Raw genomic sequence first — 21,490 nt, 5'->3', positions numbered from 1 at the left:
ATTATACAAATTTGGAATAAAAACTCATTTCATGAGGAAGTCCAAGCTGCGATTGGGGAATCAAAAAGAACTCACAGTCCAGGTTGGAAACTATTCAAGCGGATCAAGTTGTTCTTTTCTTCCTTTATTACGAGATCCGAAAGCAGAAAGAAGTTGTATCATAAAGGTGGGTTAGGCACCTAGTGACATCCTAAATCCACTTACTTCACTCACCTTGAAAGTTGGGCCCTCCTCAGGCATGCAAAAAATAGAGTATAGAATAAAAGGGGATAGCTTACCAGGTAGCTACCACAACAGACATGAAGGAAAGCAATTAAAAAAAAGCCCCTATTGTAAGAGGCTGGTGGAAGATGTGAGATCCAAATCACTCTCTTAGTCTGCTTCTTGTTGGGATGTATAACCTTATTCATTGGAGAGTTATGTCCCTCAACCGGAGCAAGGAAGGACAGGTTAGGCCCCTTCTATTTCGTTCTTTATTCGTAGTGCACTGGACACACTTAGCGTACCCTTGTCTCTTTGATATGGTTACTCTCAAGCACCCCCGAAGTGTTGATTACAAACAAAATTTATCTTGATCTAAGCTGCTTTCTCAGCGTCACCTGATAAGGCAACCAGGCCTGAAAGACCGAAAAGAACTGTTTAAAATTCTCTTGCAAGACTTTTTCAAAATAAAGACCGGGCCATGGACTAGACGATATAGGGTAATCGTGATATATTGAATGATTTTGGAGTCTTAATACAAATTAGATTAGTATAGGAATGTTCAATAAGAGGCGAAACCCGGTTGGACGGGGAGACAAAGCTAAAAATGGTGGGCGAATCTATCCTTATAGGCGGAGGTACACGAAGACCACACTCATATTTGTCTTGAAATTATATCCAAACTCATCATATCTTCAAGAAGAGAAGGACTCTCTTGGTGCTATCCAGAAGCTCCACAATGGCTGGCCTTGAGGATCCAAATTTCAATATTATCGTGAGTATCAGAGAGCTAACGAGAAGGGATAGGAGGTGTGAATTTAGAAATATTTGGAGGGAAGGCAATGTGAAGATGTGTTGTCTAAGCAAAGCATCAATCCTTCTCCTGTCTTAACCATCCTACGTGACTCCCTACTGCAATCAGACAGTGGAAAAAGAATGATAACTTAGGCACGACGACACCTAGAGTTTTAAAGGTGAGTTAGAGCGTAAAGCCTTAAAATTTTCCAAAAAAGGAAGTATACATGTCTTTGACACTGACTTTTTTTCTACATAAACTTGTGGCTTCTTTCATTAAAGATAGGTGTGAGCTAATTTTCTCGCTAAACCCCTTTCCTTACAGTCATGTGGATTTCCACTCCTCATTCCTTGCGTACTAAAATTATTCCTGTCCATTCTTTATTTCGTGGAAGTCTCGCCTATCAAGGAAGTATGCCAGTTATAGTTTATCCCTATGGGGAGGACCTCAGCTCAGTACACATAAAAGTAAAATCTACCTCTATTTATCTCTACTTCCTTTCTTATACATATACCAGGAACCCAAGCCTACCTCTTATGGTTGAATTTCTGATGAACCTGGTATTCCGCTCTTGAGCCTAAATTTACCGCACAGGGAAAGATCTCAATAGGAGTAGGGCCGGGGCCAAGCTCCACTACAAGGCCGGGAGAAGAAATAGGTGATGGGAAGAGCTTGGTATGGTTCAAGGCACACTTAGCCTATCCTTATCTCTTTGACATGGATATCTCAAGAACCCCTGTAGTGTTGATTACAAAACAACTCCGTCTTGCTCTTAGCTGATTTCTCCACGTCAGCTGATATGGCAAGCGGACCAGAAAGACAGGAAATAATTGTTTAAAAGTCTCCTACAATACTTTTTTAAAAATAAAGACTGGGCAATGGACTGGATAATATAGGGCAATCGTGATATATTGAGAGATTTTGAAATCATAAAGAGGCGGACCACGGTAGGAAGGGGATACGAAGATAAAGATGGTGGGCACATACAGACCTATAGGTGGAGGTACAAGAAGACCACACCCATTTCTGTTTTGAATATATATCCCACACTCATTAGCTCTTCACGAAGAGAAGGACTCTCTAGGTTATATTTAGAAGTTGCACAATGGATTGTCCTGAGGATCCACAACTCAATATTATCCTAAGAACCAGAAAGATAATGAGAAGGTATTGGAGGTGTGAATTGAGACATATTTGGAGGGAAGTCAATGTAAAAATTTGTTGGCTAAGGAAAGTATCGCTCATGCTCTTGGCTTAACCATCCTACGTGACTCCCTAGTGCAATCAGACAATGGAAAAATAATGATCACTTAGACACAACGACACCTAGAGTTGTGAAGGTTAGTTAGAGCATAAAACCTTGAAATGTTCCAAAAAAGGAAGTATACATGTCTCTGACACTGTGTGTTCTTTCTACCTAAACTTGCGGCTTCTTTTATCAAAGATATATGTGAGCCAATTTCCTCGCTAAACCCCTTTCCTTACAGTCATGTGACTTTACGTTCCTTAGTCCTTGCGTACTAAGATTATTCTTATCCGTGCTTTGTTTTGTGGAAGTCTCACCTTTCAACGAAGTATGGCAAAGATAGTTTATCCCTGCGGGAAGGAACTCAGCTCAGTACGCATAGAACTACAGTCTACCTCTATTTAGCTCTACTAGATTTCTTATACCTATACAAGGAACCCGAGCCTATCTCTTCTGGTTAAAGTTTCGATGAACTGCGTATTCCCCTCCTGAGACCAAATTTACTCGCACAGGGAAAAATCTCAATACGCCTAGGGGGGAGGGACGCTCCACTACACGGCCAGGGCAAGAAATAGGCATGGGGAAGAGTCTGCAACAAAATCAATTGAATAGACAGAGAAGCCTGGTAAGCCTATTGATTCAAAAAAGTCTTACTAGTTTAGGCGCCACCTGCTAAACTTCTAAAAGAAGGTGGTTTTAAGTACAGAGCGCAAATTTGGTTACAGAGTGAGGGTATCCAAAAAATAGGTTAGCAAACTGGTGAATCAATAGGCTTTTCTCCTGCCTTCGCTTTCAAGAGGAATTTTATCATCCATGATGAATATATCGTATAATAAGAAAAGGCTTACTCTTCAGACTGATCTTTCTCGATTTTGGAACAGAAAGGCTTGGTTTAAGGTAAAATTCTGTGTAATTCGCAATTTGTTATGAAAAAAAGGCAGGGTAGAAAGTCTTGCTTAGTTATTTCTCCGTCTAAGTAATATAAGGAGGGTTGAAGTTTATAGCTAGTCGAAAAAGTTATAAGATAATCATGCTACTTCAGTGGTATGCTTAACACATGCAAGTTGATCAATTCACTCTTTAGAAATAGGCTAAGAAAGTCATCGGTTCGAACCCGAGGAACTTTTTTTCCGGTATGTTGCTCCTCCGACAAGGAGCAAGAGAATAAATTTTGACCTATTATGTCACATATTTTCTTTAGAGGTGTTCTCTCTCTTATTGCAACCTTTATGGGGAATTTCTCTTTTAGAGTAATGCCAATTTTAATAACTGGTAATTTTCTCATGCTGTTCCTTTTAGTGATAAGGGGTTGATCCTTATTTTGAGATTTTTTTGTTTTCATTCAAAGAGAATACCGGTTTATTATTATATTTATTTTGATTCTTATTTTATTTAGTATCTCTTTATTTATATTTTTTTTCTAAGGAACTAGTTGCTATCCTATTTAGGGATTTTGTGTTCTCAGCTTCTCTCTGGGATTTTGGGTTTTAGTGTGGGGATATCAATTCCTTTTTCGGGCCCTTCCGGGCAAGCAAGAGGGGCTGAGTTTGAAGAGGATCATTTTGGGATTGATGTACTCTTGGAATAATGGAACAAATCTATGGAAACGGGAAGGTTAGTGGATCAGCCAAAACCAGAACCAAGAAATTTGCCCCCTGCTACTCAAGAAGCTCCTCGGGGAAAGGAAGTTGGTCAATCAAATCAAGCCCTATGAGTGATCCCCTATCCATATAGATTGGATGAAGTGATAGGGGGGATTTCGTTGAGTCTGTCCAATAGAGGCTCCTAGCCAAATACTCATATACTCCCCCTATCGGGATAATGTACCGGGTCGAAATATATATAAAAGACCTATTACAGGTGAAGTTCAAGATTCTAAGGATCATGGCGGTCCTTGATCCAACGAGGGATTGGCTAGGATGCGGAGCTTGGGCCCTCGAGAATTCTTGTACCACCACGGGAGAGCATCCCTTGATAAACTCCATACCAATTTTTGGATCTCGAATCGAGGGGAGTCAATTCTGAGTCCCCCCCTCAATTAAAACGGACTCCTGCGTAGGGGTTTGGACGAACACTCTACCACATAATGGAGTTGATAGCTAGTACTAAAAAAATGGAGATCGTGTACAACAACAATCGTATTTGATGTCGATTCATCCACACTTCCATTCCTTGTAGAGGAATGCTAACAGCATGCTTGGCTGGGAGATGTATGAGCGGTAACGTCCACATACGGCTCCATGAGAAGGGCGGTGGAAAGAACTGTCCTTATTGTACCTCACTCTTGTATTCAATGGAGCCTACTCTTTATTGTTTGGGAGAGAATTCCAATATGATCTTAATGAATTGCGGGGCTTCACATATGACAATCTATGGGCTTCTCTGTTATGAAACCTGCACCCCGGCCTTTTTGTGCAATAAAACCCTTTGGCCAAAGACTAGTGGTAGGTGTATCACAACCCGAGACCACACCCTAGAAGTAAGGGCTCAATCTTGGATTGCGACCGGCATACTCGACCTTTCAGAGGTCTCATACAATCCCTTCATATCATTCATCGCATATACATAAATGAAACGTAGTGCGAAATTAAAACTTTTCATAAAACAATATCATAGTCTTAAAAATACTTTCATATAAAAGTAATAGGAAATACTAAGTCTCAATCTCATCATCTTAAAAAACAAGAGTACTTGGGACACGACCCATACGAAATAGAAAACATAGTATTATTAAGTCTATTACAATACTTCAATAAGAAACATAAAAGACATATATGACCTCGAGTCAAGTGAGGACATACTTCAAACTTCTCTTGAACGATCTTCTAGTCCAAGTATTCTTCCCGAAGCTTTTCACCTACCAATAACTATATAGATAGATAAAAGTATGGAATTATTACAACCACATGTACTAAGTATGGCTTATGCATAAAATCATGAAAATGGACATTTATTGGAAATATGCATCTTTTTATTTAAACATCATAATATCATCATAAGAACAACATTTAGAAACTTAGAATCACATAAGAAAATATTTAAAACAAATATCACAAATTAAGGAGACACTTTCCAGTGAACTCACTTCACTGTACAGTGAATTACTTACTGCTACATTGGAGTTACCCTACTTCCTTTTTAACACATTCTAACATGTAGTCTTCTCACTAAACCTATCCTAAGCTTTACTTAAGTCACAGAAAGAGAGACCGCCCATACACACTCTCTAGATGTGCTTAAACGATCCTTAAGATTACTCATAATGAGACACCTACACACGTACAATACATCAACATACAAGTCATACATAATATGACAATCTCCCTACCAAGGCTATCAAAAGACTTACTTAAGTACTTCTAGAACAGAACGCCCATACACCCTCTTCAAGGCTACCTAAATAATCCTTAAGACTTCATAAATTTAGAGCATGTCAAAACATAACAATTAAACTTCCCTAACTAGAGTCATTCTCAAGACTTCCAAAGATAAGAGATGATCCTTTATGCCCTCTTCACACTTTACCTATGGAATCCTTAAGTCATTTTAGATTAGGTACTCATTCTTTTACATATTATATATCATTAAGTCATAAGTTCATTTAAGAGACATACATCACATAAAAGATATACAAATAATGGTCTTGGACAAGACCTAGAGGCTCTTACTAACATCTTCAAAGCCTATTGTGCAATGTCTAGATAGCATCCCATACCACCACCTAAACCTCATAGAACTTCTCTAATGCTAATATGTATCCCATATAATTATAATATGCAATAACCGACATAGACCATGGTAGCAAAACATGGAATTTGGAGTTCTAACCTACTCCGATGAGGTTGTTCTACTTGCCAATGGTAGAACTTAGACACATCCCATGTAGCTTAAGGAAATATGAAGGGCTTATTTGTATTATAGTCTCATTTTTAACTAAAACTACTTCCCTTTCCAAACTCACCGGTGCTAGCCTTCGTTCTCATAGATTAATCACACTAAGGTTCATACAAATGGGTCCTATATAATTGTCATGACCCAATTACATTTCCCCTACAAAAGAAAGGTTCACTAGGGCTATTTCACTATGGAGACAAGAAGCTCATCATGACTTTCCTAAGGATTGATATGATGTCATTACAGACAATCAACCTTAAGTCCATCATTCATTACATGAAGGATACCATTACAGCTTTCGACTTCAAGTTTCATAACCTTACCACTTGGTTCAAGGTTTCACATAAAGGACCCTTTTTTCATCATTCAAGGTAACTTATCATTCATCCACTCAAGACTAAGACTCTTTAGGTTCCTAGGTCAAGACATCACATATTCATATTCATACATGCATCAAGTAAGGGGAACAAGTCTACCTAAATAAGACACAACATACTTCGTTTTAGCACATATAACATATCATCTTTTAGACACTTAGGAATGACCCTTACCATAATTTAGTCAAACTACTCATCATCATAACATAATCAAAATAACCATAATACATTCATATTGCCAAGTTAGGAACAACCATGTATCCAGTCTAAGACTACACACTTAATACATAGTCATAGCATTACATGATTACCTAAATATCATCAATAGACTTACACATACTTTCACATGTAAGTACATATTATCATACATCACCTAATAACCTAAAAATATCCATATAGCTTCAAGTAGTGCCTAAAAGGCCATGATCATCAATATACTTAAAATAACGCCGACAAGGCCACATCAATTCACATAGCACTGCCACCATAAGTGGACAAACCAATCACAATGTAATTGAAGTCTAAATAATAGTAATTAAGAAGAAATATGGAAGAGTACTACCTCTTCATTCTCAACACTTCAAGCAAATAGCAAATTATCCAATCCAACATCATAAGTCCCTTACCCATAGCAATGAACACCAATTCAATGCATATACTATAATACTAAATGAAATCTAAACCAATTCAATATATATTCAACAATCTAAGACCAATTAGATAACAATTGAGTAACACCCTTATATCATTAGAAATCCCATAAGAAACTACATATGAATCCATAAACATTAGACCAATATGAAGTAACCCATAAATTAGTCAAAAACTAGGGTTCATCAATTACATGGGTTCATAGGATAATTGAGTTAAAATAACCTTAATAACCACATTTAAATCACTAAACAATTATTAAAAACCATTAATGCAAGAAACCATGGTAGATCATGAAATAGGTCAATTCAACTTTAGAAAAGTTTAGAAAACATCTTTGAAAGTTGGGTTCCTTGATGAAACGAGTTTTAAGAATTCTTCACTTTGATGAAGAATCTCCACCCAATTCACCAATTCAAGATCTTACTTGAGTTTTAGCTTTAATGGAGTCTTGGGGAATTTCTAAGGTATTTAGGGGTTTTGATTTTGAAGAATGAAATCTTCTAAGTGTTAATGACTTATATACACACTTAAAATACCAAAAAGACCCTTAAGGAACCGCCAAACTCTATATTTGGAAGTGATGTGACTTCTCTTCCCAACTTAACAGTGAACCTGCGCAGGGACCAACACCATCGATGGTTGGGTAGTCAACGCACCGTTTGTCCAAAAACGGACCATCCTGTCCTCCCGTCCTTTAGTTCAGAGGCTGATTGTCGTCATCATCCTTTCCCAGCCTAAGTCCCTACCAAAGGAACCATCAAAGTTCCTTACCTTAACCTATGGACCATTCTCTGGTCCGTGGTCTAGGACTAAAGTTTTGTCCACCGACGGTTGCCCATCGACGGGGCGTAGGTCCACACACGGGTCGTGTTGTCCTCCACCGATGGGTTGAGAGACTTGGAAGTAGTAGATTATCTCCCTAGTATTTGTACCAGACCACGCCCATCACCTAAGGCCCGTCGACCAGGCCACTGGCCATCAATTTCCAACGTCGGTGAGACTGCCTTGGGCAGTTTTGGCCGTTAACATGGGTCCTTCCTCAAGGACCCTTGGTTGGTCCTTAGGGATGTTTTCCCAAACGTTTCCTACCCTAACATGACGTATAAGATTTTAGGACCTTTCATATGAATTTCACTCAAAATGAACATGTAAAACTTGATGAAACATGCTTAGACACACAAGGTCATTTCAAGGCTCATCTTTCGAACGTCATGAACATTCTTGAGTGTTTGACCTCCAAACTTCTTGAAACTTGAAACACTACATATACACATAATATAAGATAATTTAAGGAATTCACATTCTCATGAATTACACATAAACACATACAACCACATATGAGACATTTAGGTGACTTAGTCGTCGAACGTCTTGGTCATCCCTTGACATTTGACTTGCAATGCACCCAATACTTTAAAAACTGCCTAAATACCACATAATAGACCATATTAGGACCTTAGACCATCATGACCACAATTTTAGGCTCTAGTTCACCTATGTCATCTTCGGGATCTTACATGGTAGTGCTGCGGATCTTTCAGCAAAGGGTAGCCTTTTGTGTAAGAACAACAATGAACCACGGTGAACCCTCATACGACCTATTTAATATTGGGGAGGGATCCTTATTAGTGTTGACTCTCTCACTCTTCCAAGAAATTCTACATGCATCAAATACTCATACGAGAAAGTTGACTCTTGGTTCTAGAACTAGGGGGGTTGCTTTAAGAAATTCCTTTTTTCTCGCCACTCAGGGGGTACGAAAACACCTACATGGATTAAAGGTGACACTTTCAAGAATGGAGGGGAAGTTAAAAATACCCAACGACATTCATGGATAGATGTAAACCCATTATGCAGGGATAATCATTCTTATCTTAGTAGAAGTGGCGACCATTCTCAAGAATGAAAAATAATGCGCTGAGGGAAGCCCTATGAGTCACTAAAACGACAGCAGGAGTGCCCTTTTTCTATCAATAGAGGGAGCAAAAAAGGGGTTTTGCTCCCCTTTAAAATATTTAGAAAAAAATAAGGGCGAAGTTTAGACCTCTAACAGTAGTTTGATCTATAAAAAGGATCATGAAAGAGGAGACAACCCATTTATGATTCCAGCCGACAAGACTAGTAAAAGGAGTGATCAAGAATCATATATATTTCAGGAGCTAGATTAGTTACGGATGAACAAGTAAGAATTGCCTCAACCAAAATCGATGGAATTGGCCCTAAAAAAGCCATTCATGTGTGTTATCGATAAGGTATCAGTGGAAACATAAAGATAAAAGAACTAACTAATTATTAAATCAGCTAAATTGAACAAATTACGGCCAAAATCATGTTGTTCATTGGGTTTTGAAGAGGGGAGAACGAGCAGACATAAAACTATTAGTTTTGATTTCTTGTTTTCTTGGAATTAGTCATCAAGATGGATCACCTTTACATGGTCAACAAACTCATACTAATACTAGGACTTGTTGCAAACTAATTCGCCAATGAAAGAAGTCTACCAAAATTCCTTGGTACTTGTCTGATCAATCACACTAATAGCTTCAATAGTTCACTGAAATTTATGTGAATAATCGTGACAACTCTTGAAATCCTATTTAGTTTGATTAGATATATCACTGAAACAAAGTGATTCCGTTCTGTCTCTCATTTCTTTCGGATTTCGAGGATGAGCCGGATGATCCTATCATTTATGAGGATCCGGACTACAAAGCCTCCTCCACAGATTAAAATGTTTCCGAAGCTACTCACCCAACAAGTATAACTTTTTTTATTGTGATTTTTTGGAGAGTTCGGTCAGGAGGGACAAAAAAGAGATACTTTCTATCAGTCAAAAGTAGATATAGGACCCAGGTCCAGATCAAGTTGGGGTTGGGGTTGGGGTATATAGCCGTAAGCATGGTGAGGGGTGACCGAGGACGTGCTCATACATTTCCTCCTATAAAGTCTCTATTGGTCATATTCTTATTGTACGTGTTTTGAGTGCATTTGGATCCACGAAGGAAATCGCTCGGATGTTCCTCTAAGCCAACCCAGGAACGAATCAGAGGGAACTGCATCATGGGTAATGTTCGCGTCTCATCGCAAGGCTCATTTTTCATTGTGGGTCATAAGGCGAGCAACTTTATATGATCAAGGGCCAGGGCACAAAGGTCCTGGTGCTATCCACGAGTGAAGAACCTCAGAGGTGACTGCAATGTGCATAAATCTCACCCACAGGATTAAACAATGAGCAAAAACTCGAATTTGAGAGCAAGGGATCACCCAACGAATGGACGAGATCGAAGGGGGTAGGGAGTAAAGAACCATGCTTTCAGAAACCTAATCCAACCCGTTCTGAATCTTATCTAAACTGCGAGAATAACTAACTAAGTCGTACCATAAAGGGTCATTTTCAAAATGGGACAGGGCTAAGACTTTAGGTTGTTTAAATAGGTTAGGTGACAGATCGTCCGTAGGGGTACTCCGGGATATAAAACAGGGCAACAAAAATGGATCATATGATGATGCCTCCAATTTTCATTTTGTGGAAGTCCCCGACAGAGGAAAGTGTTGTAAGTGATGGCGCGTTCTGCTTCTTATCTAGAGAGGAGATTTTAACCACTTGATTGTAAGAAGAGGGACATAAAAATACTTTCTATTGGTTCTTGCATGGTAGATAGTATAGACGATGAAAGGCGGGCTGCTTTTTTTGGACCTATTCTCTTAATAGGCGGCAAAGCGAAATAGGAAAGGGGTCATGCTGACTGATGAGTTCCCTTTTAGCCTTTATTTAAAAAGCTCGATGTGGAGCTAACATGGCTGGATACATACAAGTATTTACAAATCAAGATGATATGGGACGTCCATTTATAGCCGCAACGGGACTACCATAGGAAAGCCGCCCCCGCTAGCTAACATTGAAAGAGATTCCCGGATAGAAGCAGTCTCTATGTGAATCTTTTCACGATCGTCTAGGACAAATTGGGGCACCACTTGGGTTGAGAATGGCTCATCCCACATGAATAATTCGATAAAAGCACACAAGTTGCCTTCGATGATTTTCTTGTCGATCACACTTTGTCCCTCAAACAATGCTCCTCACCAAATGACCTTCTTGGGTTGGCGAAACACATCAATGAGTAGTTTGCACCAGCACCCCACCCCCTAAAGAGCAAGATGCCAACCGAAATGGAGCTGGGAAAAAACCTAGACTTTCCTGGGGCTTGCCTTACCTCAACATCTAAATAAATAAAGGCAGGCGCCGAAAAGGAACCAACCCTGCCTCTTCAAGAATGTTTTGCTTTGTAGACGCTTCCCATTCACTAGGACAATTATCTGAATATGAACGTGTGCAGTTCGTCCCTCTTATCCCATGTTGAGTCACATACAATGCCTCAAAAAGCACGGGCGAACCACATGCAGGGAAACTTGCACGTGTGGTTCTGGATGGGGACCCCAGTATACTGTACTAATATGTGTAGGTTCCCGTAATTTGAGTGAGATTGTCATGGTGCCTAAGCAGATATGGTCCAGTATTCTCATGTTCCTTGTATTGGTTATGTTCGTTATATATCGTCTAGCAGAAACTAATAAAGCTCCGTTTGATCTCCCAGAAGCGGAAGTTGAATAAGTTACAGGCTATAATGTAGAATATGCGCGGGATGCGATCCGTAATAGTTCACTATTAGTGGAAGCCAATATCCCGGGGTCTCGCGGACTCATTTTGACTGAAAAAAGGGCAAGGTCGTTACCAACTTCCAAATATTCTATTATAGGGAAAAGGTGAGAGCCTAGCGCGAAATGTTGTTATACTAAGTAAAATAAGGCAAGAAGCAAGGGCGCAACAGCTGCACGAAAGCCCTTGCTTCTTTGAGCATCCCCTTTCTTGCTCGTTATCCCTTGACTAATAAGATAGAAAGATTCTTTCTTGCTTGTTTTGTAAAGTCTCACTTTTTGATAGGATTAGGTGCTTGCGAGGGCAGAGCACTTTTCATTCTTCATTCAAAACTAACAAGTGTCGATTCGGGTCGGGGATTTCTGCATTGTTATAAAAAGGGAGTTGGGTAAAGAAAACTCTCTCCTTGAAGGAGCACATGTTTAGTCAAGTAGAACCGGGTTGCACTTTCTGATGATCCGATCTAAAGAGAATCAGTGGGGCCATGCCTGTACAACTGAATATGCGTTATAACCATTAGTTTCTCCTCTACGACACCAGAAAAACCTAGCCGAACTTCTAAACTTCCTGTTTCTATAGAATAATATCGTGGCAATGTATACCTAAGTGGTAATATTAGATCCTTTGGAACAGTCACAGATACGGCCGACCTATATATGTTTGAACGGAAATGTCGTGTCGTCTAGCGGAGCCTAGAAGAACGTGACTCGCTCAAGCAACTAACTACTTTTCAATAGAAAATAATTGCCAAACTAACCGATTTGGCTGGTCAATCTTAGAGATCTTATCGGCCGGCATACTGGAGACGAATGACCACGGTCCCGACCTTACCAGCATGGAGGTGTACTAATCAATGAAACCACGAAACCAACTTTCTTTTATAACAAAATAAACCAAGCCTAAGAGGTCACAACATGTTGTTTATGTTGATTGAGTTGGAGGGACTGGACTTTCGCTGACTGAGTCCATACATAAAACTAGACTGCGGTAAACTTCGTAACCAAAGCGTTACAACAACATCCAAAGGTGACCTTTGGGCTCTTAAGGAGGGGGGCAAGGAGGAGCACGTAATAATGCCGACCACTAGTGGCTGAGAGAAAGCAACAAACACCTTGTATAGATTGCGTGAAGCTTAAAGAAGCCAGCCCCTATAAGGGAAAGCCATTACGCGCTAGCCTAGCTAGCTAACGTTTTTCAGCTGGCTGTTATGTTAGGTGTAGCGCGCCTTCCCTCCTTATCTCAATTTGGAAAGATTTTTTTTTATTTTCTTATGATGACCTGGTCTAGAGAGTACGATACATCGGCATAAAAGATTTCCTTTTTTCTGTGAGCTTGGTTTAGTTGACCGAAGGGTGCAGTAAACTTGAAGGAGAGGAATAAATACCTAGTTTATAATTTTGACAAAAGAAGGACCGCTATTGGGAAATATCTTCTTGGTCGTCATCAAAGAAGTTGAAGTCTGAGGCTTCCTCTTTCCCTTTAAATTAAAAGTGATGAAGTCCATCCTAAAGTTCCAAATCTACATCCAACACCAGAGGTTCCTAATGTGAACAAATTGTAAGGCATTGAAAGAAACCAATAAGAAAGATGTCAAGACCCTATTTTACTTTGATATAGAACACATAAAGGGGTAGATTCACAGTCTCCCTTATTTCCTAAGAGTAAAATTCTTTTTTGGAGGGGCGAGTAAGAATGTGACATTCCATAGATAAGCAAGAAGCAGAAGCCTTTCTTTTTATATATGATGTACCATGTTGAATTCGCTTTCACTTTAGGAAAGGATTTCTTTATCATCAAAGAATGTGTTCGCTCCGCAGCATGAACAGGTCGAGATGTGACGTCGAACATATCGGGTGGGCCATTGGCCAAGAGCAGAGCTTGAATCAAGGGTCAGAAATTTAGGCAGGGCCTCTGTCGATAGAGGTAAATCAAACATTCATTAATTCACCCTCAACATACTAAGCAAAAGGGTTGATCCAACTACAGAACAAATACAGATATAAACATAAAAAATACCGCACAGTGTGCCCGCTTTAAAAAACTGTCCTCCGACATTAATCCTTCAAACTACCCACCAATCATCCAACATAACCAAATATTCATAAAAGAGAAATAAACTACAGAAATTAGTGAATGAAATAAGGCGAAAAAAAAGACCTAGGAACGAGCAGGAAGCATTGGTTTTTCCACCATAAAGTGCCGAGCATTTTAGGGGTCTAGCTCGCTGATATAAAAAATCGGAAGATTGAATCATGGGACGCTAGGGACTGTATTGAACCCTTAGTTAGAGGGAGGGGATAATATAAGCCTATGTAACACTATGGGAACATCCCTTTTTGTCCGCTTTCAGCTAGGAAATATAGATGGGCTACCTTTTGAAATAAAATGAAATATTTAAGTAAGTAGCATCTATAATAGAATCAAAAGCAACTAACGAAAAAAACTGTTGAACTCGAATCACAAACCAGAAGATCTGGGGACTTTTTCCCACTCATCACCAATTGGATTCTACTACTCTATTATTACAAATTCTTGTTAGTCTCTGAGGGACATCGAAGACTTGGAACTACATCGATTGACAAAGAATTTTACTTTCTCACTACTATCTCGAGAGAAGAAATCAACTTTGCATGATGTCATTTGTTCTTTTCTTCTCTTTACCTCTCGGGAGCTTCCATTCAGAGTCAACGTGCATCCTTATTCGCGAGCATTTCCTTCCTCCGGTGTTGTCTACTAATTAAGCACTCTTCTTGTCGTATAAACCTTTTCTCATATCTACTTTTTCCTAAAGTCTTTCTTTAGCCTGATCAGATAATGGTGCTCTACTTTTGGACGTATGATTTGATGGCACCCAAATTATTATTTACTGACGTAGAACTCATACTATTCCCGATTTGATGTTTCAAAGAAGTAAGTGGTTGTTAACCATAAAGTCTAGTTGATGTTTACATACGTAACTTAACCTATTCTATTTACATTAGAGACATTGACTATGTCGTCATCTATCTATTATCTGTAATGGGTCTTTTGTCCTCTGGTGTCAGGCATCCGGAATTAGTATCGTTAATTGACAATTTCTCTCATGTATCATTAGCGAATCCCTTTAGTGAGTTGCCCGGTCATCCCTTGCAATGAAATTTGGAAATCTTTCATCCAATAGTACATTTTTGAATAAGCAAAAGAAGAAGATGAAGCATCGGATCTTGGAGAAGAATAAAAATCACATAACACAACAAACCACTAAACCATGTGTGCGTGATTTTGCTCTCCTATCATGAGTTTGACTTGCGCTCTAAAGCTGGACTTTTGAGGAAGACCAGGGAGAACTTTTATCAAATTCTTATTGATAAAGTAGTTGGTGAAGCCTTTTATTATGTTTTTTAATAGCCCTTATCTGGAAACTCTGGCAAGGTATATTGTGCATTTTTCCTAGTGGGTGCAGGCTTCATCAAACGACTCTCCGCCTCATGGCATTATTAGGTTTGCTTGCAAACAACACTTCTCCTCTCGCCTATTCCTTTCCGTTAACTATTGATATATATATCATAATTTGCGTTACCCTCCTAAAATCATTCCTTTTTCTTACTGCAACACCATATATTGAATCGGTCCCTTTCGAGTTGGCCCATTCCCCATCGAACAATCATACAAGGAGAAGAACTCAGAGAGTATAGTATGTGCAGACTAACATTCTGATTGCTTTCTTTGAGGATTTTGAAGTGAAGGGCAATGCCAGTCGATTGAGAATATGATTTCTACATACCAGACTTTGATCAATCATAAATGATAGGAGCGAAATCTTCTGCTTAAGAAAGAAGGGTTCCACCTCTCGCTAATACAATACAAGGATAACCCTGATATGACTTAATTCCCGTATTCTCTAGTGGGAATTTTGATCCCGAATAACTAAATAACGTCAGTGAAGATGCCATAGCTTCTCTTTCAGCTTTTTAACCACGTAGGGCCTTTCCCTCTCTTCCTTTTTTTTTTGAATGTAACCGTCTAGTCTTAGAAGTGAGGGTCTTACAATCATTCTAATACCTCTACTCTAGTATTAGAATTTTACTGAAGTCATTATGCTATCATTCTAATTTTTATTAAAGTGACTGCCTTTGTTTATGTTCGATCAATTAACTCACAACCAACAAATGTTCCTGATCTGCGAATAGAACCGAAGGAGGTTACCGTGACAACAAACCAACATGCATGATTTAGAGAATGCTAACGATATATCAAGTACGCATGGATCACTATTAGATAGAGCCGTGTAATATACATTCTTGAATCGCGAGCCAACGGTTTACAGTACTATCGCCAGTTTGGGCGAGTGGCTGACGTGTAGGCATTTCACCCTCTTTCATCACCATTGAAAGAGCTTTGTCCCGCTTGTCAAAACCGCTTCCACCTTTAGAACTTTATAGAGACACTAAATAATGAGGTTCAACATCTGCTTTAGAAGGAATAAGAAGGGCTGGATATGCTCTTAAATAATACATTTCGAGGGGGAAAGTTAGAAGTACGATTTCCACTTCTATACACTTGGGAGAAGATGGACTAAATGCAAGTCCGTTTAGTATAATACTCAGATAAATATAGGGTTAGCATCCAGTTTTGAGATCTAGGAAGGTAATAATTAGCGATTATAGGAATATAAATATGCAACAGCGGATATGTGACATCGAATATATATTCTTTCAGTTAGGTATATCCTCTCAAGTAAGCTTTCCTTCTCAGCTTCGTTTACTGGACTTGAGAACAACGCCTAAATTCCCTTTTTCCATTTTTCCGCACTAACTTAATAAACTAATTCTCTTTCATTCCGTTAAGTTATACGTTTCCTTGAACCAGACCTCGTGCTTGCCCTAGCAAGTAAGGGGATGCGCTAAAGCGCAACGGCTTTCGCGCTAGCGCTCTTAATCAATCTGTTGCTTCTTTTATAATCATATCGGCTATAACGTGGTCTATATGGGTTGTTCTAAATCCTTTGATTGGATATGGTTATTATTACCGTGTCATAGTAACAGAGGATAAGCTATATATAAATATACAACGAATGGCTTCTTAAGAATCCTCGCAATATATTGTTAGAAGGATGAGACGACGTGATAGATTGGAAAGCACTTTCACCATAGACACTTCTATTAGTACAGATGACCACTGGGCTAGGCTTACACGATCTCGTTTCTAAGCTATTATAAAAGATAAGATGAAGGAAGAAGCAGTGGATTAGCGACATCTAAGACTTTTTTTTCTTCCTTACTTGATTACTACAGTTGCTTATTTCCTATTATCGACAAGCAAGAAGTTTTTTCATTAAATAGCAGCTGCACCGCTGAAACAAGGGAGTTCTATCGCAAAGAAAAGGGAGAAGAATCATTCAATGTGGTATGATACCACACAAGAAATACAAGGTGTGGTGGATCGTAGACCAATCAACAAGTGTATCTATTTCTTTGCGACATAAGTTACAACATACGATCGATTAGCGACCGACATAAAGAAAGTGAGGAAATCAAGCCGGTGATCCAATTTCATTTCAAGTACGACAATTCTATTTTGAACTTGAAGTGAGCTTGAGTTTGCCTAATTTTCTATAGTATTGGCCTCGTGAGTAGGTACTTTCTTTATTGTATCGATCTTTCCTCAATAAGGTCTCATACCTTCAAAAGAATAAGGTAGAGGGAGGCCAAATTCTTGAAAATAGTATGCCCTTTCTTCAGAAAAATCAATAAGGTTATCATCATTATACGAATGTCTCGAAAAGACTTTGGTGCCATCCTCATTGGGACTCAGTCTTGCTTTCATTGCCTTAGCCTTTTCTATTCCTCGTCTTTCCTTATTCGGGCTAGGGCACCTAAGAGCAGACTCAAAAGGGAAGTGAGTGGTCTAGGGTATAGTCTAAAAATCCATTCACATCGATAGGGGTCAAGTAACCAATAAGAAGCATTTCTGGGCCTATCAAACAAACTATAATTTTCCATTTCCGTGCGATATGGGATAAATACATTTTCATCAACATATTTCTTTTTTATTCAACTGTTTTTTTATGTTTCCACTGATATCTAATCGATAATGAGCCTGAATGTCCTCTTTAGGGACAATTCCATCAATTTTGGTTGAGGTAATTTTTACTTGTTCATCGCCAACTAATCTAGCTCCTGAAATATATAACATTCTTGATCCTTCTTTATACTAGTCTTCTCGGCTGTAATCATAAATAGGTTGTCTCCTCTTTCATGATCCTTTTTACATGATAGAAAAAAGTCACTCCTGCTGTCGTTTCAGTGAATCATAGGGCTTCCCTCAGCGCATTCCTTTTCGTTCATGAGAATGGTCGCCACTTCTACAAGGACAGAATTGATTATCCCCTCCTGATGGGTTTACATCCATTCCTGAATGTCATTAGGTACTGTTAACTTCCTTTCCATTCTTGTAACGGTGACCTGTAATCTGTGTAGGTGTGTTTGCACCTCCTGAGTGGATTAGAAAGAATGGATTTCTCGAAGCAACCCCCCAGCTTCCAGACTTATGAGTCAACTTTCCTGTATGAGCATTAGGTACATGTATTAGTCCATGGAAGAGTGAAAGGGTCACAACTACTGAGGATCCCCCCTAATCTTACATAGTTCATTTGAGGGTTCTCCTCTGTTCATTGTTTTACTTACACACAAGGTTACCCTTTTTAGAAAGATGGCAGGACCACCTACCACTAGTCTTCGGCCGTAGGGGTTTATTTCCAAAAGGTCGGGGCGCAGTTTCCCAAAGAGAGAAGCCCAATGAATGTCATATGCAAAGCCCTACACCTCATGAACATCACATTGTCATACTCTTAGAAAAAAGAAAGAGCAGACTCCATTGAAGATGAAAGTGAGTAACAACAAGGCCATTTCTATCCACCGCCCTTCTTATGGATTCGTACATGGACGCTACCGATCATACAACTCCCAGCGAGCAATCAGTTAGCCTTCCTATATAATGAATAAAAGTTTGGATGAATCGACATCAATTATATAATTGTTGTTATACATGATCTCTCTTTTATTAGTCCTAGCTAACCACTCCACTATGTGGTAGAGTCTTTGTCCCAACCTCTTCGCAGAGTTACCTTCCCTTTTAAGTGAGAGAAGGACTCGAAATTGACTCCCCTAGATTTGAGATTTAAAAGAAGGGTATGGAGTTAATCCAAGGAATTCTCTCCCATGGTGGTACGTGGATTATCGAGGGTCTGACATCCCCGTCCCAACCGATCCCTCATTGTATCAAGGATCACCATGATTCTTAGAATCTCAACCTTGACCTCGAATAGGTCTTTTGCCTCTATTTCGTCTAGGTACATGATCCCGATAGCAGCATTATAGGAGTATTTGGCTAGGACACTCTGCTAGATAGACTGAACGTAATCTCGTTATTAGTACATCCAGTTGATACAAATAGGGGACCACTCGTGGGGGTTGATTCGATGGAACAACTTCGTTCCCCCGGGGAGCTACTTGAATAGAAGGCGGCACACGTCCTGGTTCTAGTTCAGGCTGATCCACCAACATTACCCGTTTTCGTTGATTTTTCTCTTGATTCCAAGAGGACATCAATCCCAAAATGGTCCTCTTCAAATTCAGCCCCGATTGCTTTATTGAAAGAGCCCAGAAGAGGAGGTTATCCCTTGACACTAAAAATCAAAATCCCATAGAGGTACTTTTTTGATGCAATTCACACATTCATATTCAACTCTTCCAAATCTATGTGGGAGATTTAAACTCTATCAAATGTAGGGCATCTTTCCTACCATGATTCTTTTCATTAGAGACGAATAAATCCCACATAAGGTTTGTTACCCACATGAATGGATTGCACTTTTCTTTCCCACCGGTTTAAGAGCTTTGTTTTCAACCCCATGAGGAGTCACCCAATGCATGATGATGAACTACCAACTGGTAACCAATTGACGTGGGATTCCGATGAAATGAAAAGCGTATTTACCTTTAGTTGGAAATAAACATAGGTCGGATTTCCACTTCTATAAGTGAACCCAAACCACAAACGTTATTTGTCCTACCTGTCACGCCCCGAGCTACCCTCGAGATGCGGACATGAAACCTAGGACCAAAAGTGAGCCCAAGATAACCCTGCTGCCATGATCATGAGCACACTAAAGAATAATAAATTGTTGCGGAAGCTAAATCATACTTAAACTGGAAAGATTGGGAATACCCAAATGCTAAATCTGAGATATATGAAAAATGATGAGTTCAATACAAAGAAAATATCAACTCAACGCTAAGCTGAAACTAACTATTTCTGAAATAAGCCTCTAAACTAGACTAGAAATACTGGGAAAAGCCCTATATAAATCTAGAAAAACAAAAACTAAATTACTAAAAGACTGAAATGAAACATATGATTGTTGTCCTCGGAGAATGAGGACTCACCTCTTAATCTACTGAAGTTGAGATCAGAAATCAATCTATGCGTGATCTGGATGCTGAGATCCTGAACCTACATCACGAGAAGATGTAGCGCACGTATGAGTCAGTACTTTAAGGTACTGAGCATGTAGGATAGAATAAAACGTACATATAACATGACTAAATAACCACAAAAGCAAGTATAATAATCTGTACATTATATACTGAATTCTGAGATAACCGGATGCAATGACCAATTTATAACATGTTGAAATTGAATACTAAATATACTGATAAATTGTCAATGCAATAAAGTCTGACTGAACTATGGGAGCCATTAATAATCGACAATAAAATCACATGAGCTTAATGTGGAGTCCGATGTATACGCCCCATCGAGAGGATCCAATATACCCTGCCAGAGGTATAAAGACATGCTGGCATAATCACTAAAACTGATTACCCAGAGAGAGGACTTAAAACCTATTTGGCTTGTAGTTCTAAGACTAATTAGGTACGCTGAACCCTAGTCAAACTCGATATTATGCTACTCCCAATGAATTAAGTAAATAACTAATTATGACTGAGTTTTTGTAAATACTGGATTACTCAAAACTAAACATGCAAACTGAGAAAGCAACAATTAATGTGGTAATTATGCTTTTGTAACTGAGGCATGTATATCTGAAGTAACTAAAATATCTGACCTAGTATGTGTAATTCAATAACTAAATAAATGCATAGCTAGGGTTTTGAAATTCATGCGATAAACTGAATAATAACATGATAATTTAATTTGGAAGATACAATTGATAAATTCATGAAGTTCTGTTGAAGTTCTAGGAGACCTAGGATTAATCATAATAATAGAATCAACAAATGACTGAAAACAAGGGACCCAAAAGGTTAAAGGAACCCATTAGTGATATTCCACATGCCTGGTGATGAAATTCACGGAAAAATACTTAGGTTTCGGGCTTGAACTACTGGAAACTTGTTGCATTCTTGAACTAGAGTTCTTAAGCTTGTTCTCCTTTCTTGCTTCTAATTTTTTAACTTTTGAGTAATGATTTTGACTTAGGTAAGTTTTAGTTATGTTTCTAGGCTTAAACTGACTAAAATATGATGATTTAGTGTAAAAATGACGTATCTTAAATTTTAAATGAAGTGGGAAAAGACCAAAAGATCCCTGGGTAAGTTGTTGTCGGACCAAACGACGACCAAGACTAACGGTCCGTTGTTTCGTCGACGGTCCGTCATTTG

The 21,490-nt window shown here is 39.0% G+C and overlaps 2 pseudogenes; one reads left to right on the top strand and one right to left on the bottom strand.

The window, feature by feature from the left end:
* Positions 1–4,319: 4,319 nt before the first annotated feature.
* Positions 4,320–8,996, bottom strand: LOC114074218 (annotated as a pseudogene).
* Positions 8,997–18,221: 9,225 nt separating this feature from the next.
* On the top strand, positions 18,222–18,855 carry LOC114074217 (annotated as a pseudogene).
* Positions 18,856–21,490: the final 2,635 nt, after the last annotated feature.

The sequence above is a fragment of the Solanum pennellii genome, chromosome 10, assembly GCF_001406875.1.
Source record: "Solanum pennellii chromosome 10, SPENNV200".
Lineage (NCBI taxonomy): Eukaryota > Viridiplantae > Streptophyta > Magnoliopsida > Solanales > Solanaceae > Solanum > Solanum pennellii.
This window is presented reverse-complemented; position numbering and strand designations above follow the sequence as displayed.